We start from the raw sequence: 7317 nt of genomic DNA, 5'->3' as shown, positions 1-7317 counted from the left end.
CCCTTGTACTGTTACCATGCCAGATTCTCTCTAAACCTCTATTAACGTATCTTCATGTAATGTATTGATCATCAATATAGAATTCGTTTAACGTATTCAACACGGATTAACATATCAATTTGCGACTAGATCTTGGCTCGTATAACATATTCACAACTGGTATCAGAGCCGGAGATTGCTCGTGATACATCATTTTGTGTTCGTTGGGTTAAAGCACTGTTTAATCGGATTTGGAAGTGATTCTGTGGATAATCGATGAATATGATGATAGAATCATGTTCCTGATCAAAATCCGAATCCTCGTGTGAAATTTGTTTCTTAATTATGGTGAATTGAAGAATCCGCCATGGAAGGTTAAGTTATGGTTGATCAGAATTTGACCGGATTCAATTATTAATTGATATAATTGATGATGAATTTGTGTTAGTGATTGGAATCCGAGTCTTCGTATGCATTTTGATGGTGATTTGATGTTGTTTTGATGATACCCGCCATTAACAGCCATGGTTGAAGCTTGAAATCCAAATTCCGGCTACTGTAACCGTATTTTCCAGCTATTCGTGTTTTTCCGGTGTCTATAGTAACTGCCCAACAATCCATTCGTTAAGTTAAAAGGCCATTCGTTATGGAAGTTTAAGGAATGAGTTATTCGTTAAGGAGTTTAACGAATATGGATAAATTTAACGAATGAGACCTTATTCGCGTACTGTTCATACGAATGAGGATGAGTAACGTATGTGGACATTCGTTCAAAGGTTAACGAATATGGTTTAACGTATATGCCATTCGTTATGGGGATTAACGAATGAGACCTATTCGTTCATCAGTAACGAATGTGGATGGATATCAACGAATGTGCTACTGCTGTAGCAAAAAAGGAGATAACGTATGAGGATTGTAAAAAAAAAAAAACAGTATTTTCAGAAAATTTTCTTAAACAAAATTTTTCGGGGATATTTTAAATATGCGGGATACTCTTCTGGCAAAATTTGGTGATATATTTTCCGGCCGACTTTTCACGCATTTCGAGGGGCCGAGGGGGAGTAACCGGTTAATTTAACGAGACTTTTATTGAGGATTTTCGAAGAATTGTTCAAGACCTTGCCTAATTTGTCAAGAAAAGGGGGAGATAAAACTTTCAAAGAGCTTATTGGATCGTTATCTTTCTACCTTCGCAAGTGTTTCTTGAAAAATTACTGCAATTCGGGTGGTAATTCGTGATTGCAAAGCTATGTTTGACCGGGTTCAAGACTGCAATTGTTCTTCGATCGTGGATTGATTTGTTCAAGATTGAAGAATGTGATTGTTCGGTGTTGATTAATGAAGGTTGGAACTCTGAATCATATGCCCAAAGCATTAGCGCAGCCAAGCATATTGGTTGCCGAAGAGCTTCAAAGAGTTATATTTTGGGATAGACGTTATCGAGAGAGTGAAGACCTAAGTGAAAGATGTTGAGTGATCGGGTTTTTCATGAAGATGTGTGACGAGGTTAAACGTAAGGACATTTTTGCTTTACCGGTGCGACAGATAGCCGATGACTTGCTACTAATTGATTCGTTTGATCGAACCATAACATATGCCAGTTGGATGATCGGAATGATCACCTGGAGATCCTGATTTGAAGGGGAGATCTGATACGAGTAGCTATAAGTTGTTGGTTTGCTTACAAAGAGTTATATTTTGTCTGTTCGTACAAGCCCGAGAATCATCAGTCAGGGGGGAGGTTGGTTGTACGGCTGATGATATGCAGATAAAGTATTAACGGTTAAAGTATGAGACTTTAACGTATTCATCGCTAAATTATTGGATGCTAAAGTATTGGAAAGCATTCGACAGCTACGGTCAAGGGGGAGTCTGTAAGTGCACGGATTTGGTGTCCGCAGCTTTTCAAATAGGATAGGGCTAGTTTAGTCTTTATATTAATGTATAAAGGCTCATTCGCTAAGGATGTTTAGCCAATGAGACCTGATTCGTTAAAGACTAGGGCCATCCGTTAACGTAAGAGCCCATTCGTTACTACAGTGTAACGAATGGCAGCTCATTCTTTAAGGTATACCCATTCGCTAAGGGTGTTTAGCGAATGGGGCTATGGAAAGACCTTATTCGTTAACCTTGTTAACGAATGAGAGGTCTCATTCGTTACTACAGTATAACGAATGAGACCAGCCTATAAATAGGCCTTCCATAGTTAGTTTGCATAGAGAGATATGTGCCATATTTATCCCTTGTACTGTTACCATGCCGGATTCTCTCTAGACCTCCATTAACGTATCTTCATGTAATGTATTGATCATCAATATAGCATTCGTTTAACGTATTCAACACGGATTAACGTATCGATTTGCGACTAGATCTTGGCTCGTATAACGTATGACGTGAGGTCGAAGACTCACTCAAAAATAAACCAAATACAACTAGTTAGATAGTGGTAAATGGGTGTCGAACACGAAAAGTTTATGGAATATGTGTTACCAAGTAGTTATAACAGAAAACAAAATTAAACTAAAATTATATAAAAGTAAATTCAGATTTGATTGTTTGGTTTTTAGATTAACTAAAATAAAATAAGACACTTGCAAAACAACTACTGCGAATTGTAAACTGATTAAACGAAAGTGATCATCTTAGATTTCAGGTTTAAATCAACGCTAATGTTTATGCTTACTAGAAAGAACCACATAGACATAGTTCATGTTTGATTACTTGCTTGTGATAAAAGAGAACTAAGTACTTGGATTAATAAAACACAAGGTTGTTACCCGATAATCAATTAACTAATATTCAACCCTAATTCCTCCCATGATATCCCGATTGCCATTGGCACCAAGAACGTACAGTATAGGTTATAATCAAATACAAGCAACAAGTTACAATTAATTAATCAAACATCATAATAACTAGACAACCATTGCACAGTTATTATTCTAGAAATCAAAGCATATCAAGTGTATCAATTAAACCTTACATCCAAGATGATCACCAAGGGAATTAGCCACACATGATTTGATGAATCATCACTTCAATTCTCTTGTTTATAATAATCAAGAACATAATCCAATGATTACCAAACCCAAAAACAATGTTTTGCACTCCCCTCAAGTTTCTTGATCAAAAGGTAATGGAAAAGGTCAGCCAAAACGGCCAATTAAAGAAAAATCAGTCGGCTGTTACGAGCGGACCGTGGGCCACGATCCAGGCCACGGTCAGGTACTTCTTCCACAGTACGGTGTAATCTGCCAGAATTTCTTCAAGTGGACCGTGGTCCACAGTCTGCACCATGGGCCACGGTGGAGCTGGTTCAAATCTTGTTTTCTTCATAATTTCCTCGTTCTAGCTCCGTTTCCTTCATCGTTTTCGCCTATGATCTTGTTGTTTCATCCTTTTCCTCTTTAAACCTACAATCACATGATATAGTGTAGTAATCCAAATCCTTAAGATTAATCATAAACACACATGATTTAACTGAAATTACTACATTTAAGGGTGGTTCCATGATCCACCCGTCACATCCCCACACTTACACGTTGCTTGCCCTCAAGCAACACTTGAGCCACAATTGCTTTCAAAACACACCACCAAACAACCCGCAAGACCGGCTCAGTTAAGGTCCCGAGTCATACCCTATTCCCACATAATTAAAGGTTTGCACTAGCTTACTTGATATTATATTTTAAAACACAGAATTCTAGTCAACCTTAACATGCTTTCGATCTTTATTCATACATAACACACCGTCACTCATTAACTCTTTTATCGGTGACCGTTCCAAATATAACAATCATACTCGATTCTCCTTGCATACGCTTGTACCACCGTCAAATCTCCACCTATTCGTGCTTTAACACAAATGCAAATCAAGAGGTCTTAAATGGGTTGTAATGGGGCTAGGTGTAAGGGTATGGAATAGGGAATATTGAAAGTGGCTCACATGATCCGACCCGGCTTGTTATATCAAAACTAAAATGAACAAAAGAACACACTACTATATACACGACTTGTATCATCAACTCGATACACATGACTTTAAACATTGCTTCAACTCTTTTTTTTTTTTGCATTGAATAATAACTTGCATAAATACTTAAGTACTACTGTCTATTAATTAGACTCAAAACAACTACAATTACAAAGAGCCTATCAAGCCGGATCGTCTCACAAATACATCGAGGTTAACTAAATAGGAATAATAAGCCCAAATATGTTTACTAAGGGAACCAATCCCCCGCCCCTCTCATTACCACGCTCATATATGTAATTTATGAGGCCTAACCCCCAAAACTCGCACTCACACTCATCCAAGACGAGGTTTTAACCTAAGTGCCTCAATCACTTTTGCATTTATGCTAAGCTAAGGTCTTGAAGTGCATTGATGGCAAGACGAGGTTTTAACCTAAGTGCCTAAATCACTTTTGCATTTATGCTAAGCTAAGGTCTTGAAGTGCATTGATGGCACAAGTTCTAACGGAAAATTACCAATTCGTCACTGCTCTTTGTTTTCCCAATACCCAAGTGACTGTGGCATGTTATGTGATTGGATAAACCGAAAGCATGCTAACCTTGCCTAGAATACTACTCGACCACACTTTTAACATAGCTAAGCAAACTTGATTTTTGGGGAATTATGACAATGAAAGAGGACCAAAACTTTACCCCGACAATCTTACCACTTTTCCGGTGTTTTTCTTTCAATTGTTCTATATATATATATATATATATTATTTAACGAAAAATTTTTAAATTTAATGAAAAATTTCCTATCCCCACACTTGGGATACATTGTCCCCAATGTATGGATTTTAGGAAATAAAACACACAAAACACCACCAATTGTCATTACCATAACATTCTCCTCCCAACCCCCCAAATACATAAAACATAACATAAAAATAAAACACCAATATACACAAAATATACAAAACAAAGTGCACCTGGTATGATGAAGTCCAATCAGTAGTAGGCGGCTGTGGCGGCCCGAAAATGGAGGTCATAAAGTCCGAAAATTCACCAAAGTTAAAAATTCCACTTCAGCCGCTGCTGCCCTCTCCCGATGATGGTGGTGGTGGTGCCATCGACTGCATCGGGTCCACCCACATGGAGTGATGCAGTGGAGGCTCGGGGTATCGCACAGAGCCGTTGTATGGAGGCAAAGATGTGTAATCCACACTTGGTGGATCTGGGATGACCTCTTCACCAGCGTGCCACTGTTCATGCATTCTCCTGTTCCTGTCGTCCATATACCGCATGTTTGATTCGTGCTCGTGCGCATAGGCATGAGCACGGTTCCACATCTCGTTACGGTCATGTCTCTGTTTCTCGGCTCGTTCGTGGTAAGCCCCCATGAAAGTTTGGTGGTCGAAAAGTGATCGGGTCTCCTCCGACCAATTATCAAAATTGGAGGGCCGATGCTTCTCCACCACCTCATTTATTGAACCCATGTGGGCCCAATTGTCTCCATATGACGCGTATCCCAAAGAATAGTCCCAACCCCTTTGTTGGGATCAACTACCACCCGCATTCTCATCACCACCAACCACCTCCATGGCTTCATCGTCACTTTCTCCCTCAACTATTTCCTCCAATGCTTCATGCACCTCTCGTACAACATCCTCCCTTAACACTCGCCACTTCGTATTACCGTTTTTCAATTGATGGTACCGTTCGTTTTTTGTATAAATCCAACCCGGGCCTAACGAATCCAACTTATGTTCCGAAAAAACCTTCCTCAACCCAATTGTACCTGCTGGAATGGCGCCATGCAACTTCAGTATCGCCGTGATCAACCGGCAGTGAGGGATCAACTTTCTCTTGTTGCTTTCTCTACTTGTCCATATATTGAGCATGGCTAAGTAGCGAGAGGAAATTCTCGGCTTGCCACTCATTAAAACGGCCAAAACGGGCATGTCACTGTTTCTTACCACCGAAATGTCACTCCGATGAGGTACCACATTGGAGAGACATATGGTCATCAACAGTTGAGCTTCAATCCTTAATTCTCTTCTTTTAAAGTTCAAACCCATACCTCTACCCCCCACCAATACCGTCGTTAATATAGCATACCATTGAAGGCCTTTGTCGGGATGGTCAAACAAATCCCTGACCGATGGGTAGACGTATGAATTGGCTGGCTTGCTCTCAAACTGGGCAATTTGATTGAGAGTCTCGAAAGACATCTCCACCGTCGTTCCACCCACGATACCGATCAACTTCATCTCTGAACCCTTCCTAAACGGTGGGCACCGTAATTTAGATACCCACTCCTCAATCTCCCTGTCATATAACACCGTGCTCTCTACATCGTAACACTGGAGAGCAGCTTCCCAACCTAATGCTTCGAATTTGTTGAATAAGCCAAACACTTCAAACCCTGAGTCGGTCACATCCTTTTCACACATGAACCCTTCCAACCTTTCTCTTATACCGCTCATCTTTTCCTAAATAACTCCGGCTGCCATTCTACAGCATAACTCGATAGTACCCCACCCCTCCAGTTGGGTCTTGGAGTTTCTACTTGCACATGCTCTTGCTCTTCTTGCAACCGTTGTCTTTTGGCTTGGGCAGCCCGACCACTTGTAGATGCCGCCTTTCCCTTTCCCTTGTCCGAACTCCTTCCCATATATACACACAAACCACCAAAACAAACCAAGTCAATTAAATATCCCCTCCCCACACTTGCTTGTTACCATAGTCATGGATAAACAACTCATTATATAATTAACCAATATCACTTCATGTCAATAAACACTTAATTTTTCAACTTTTCCATGAAAAATCACCAATTTCAAACATTTATCTCTTATCCACGACTACAACATATAATTATTACATCTTACAAGCAAGTGGGTTTACACAAATCAACACTACCTTCACAATTATTGCAATGTCTATAACAAATTAACAATACATACCTTGGTTGATGTTTTAGGATGAAAAACAAGCACTTGTCTCAAGCAAACAAGCAAACCCCAAAAATCCCTGAAATTTTTGGAACCCTAACCCTGACAATCGGGATACCACTTAAGAATTGATGAAAATAGAGTTTGGGTTGTTAATCCTCTTACAAATCCACACACAATCAAGTAAAAAAAATCTTGGATTTTAGTAGTTAATTGAAAGAGATGATGGTGAAATTAGGGTTTGAGAGAGTGTTTTATGAAGATGGAGAGATGGTTGGTAAGTTTTATGGCTAGGATATGTTGTAAAAGAATCTTGAAATTCGTTTATAGATTTTAAAACCCGTCAATTTGCAGCAGAGGAACTCGCACCGTGGGCCACGGTGTGAACCGTGGTCCACGGTTGACCAAGTTCAAAAAATTATGC

This window comes from Bidens hawaiensis, unplaced genomic scaffold (assembly GCF_021521415.1).
Source record: "Bidens hawaiensis isolate Kalapana, Puna unplaced genomic scaffold, B.hawaiensis_p1.1 tig00002186_1, whole genome shotgun sequence".
Classification (NCBI taxonomy): Eukaryota; Viridiplantae; Streptophyta; class Magnoliopsida; order Asterales; family Asteraceae; genus Bidens; species Bidens hawaiensis.
The sequence above is the reverse complement of the archived record's forward strand: the minus strand, read 5'-3'. Positions refer to the sequence as shown.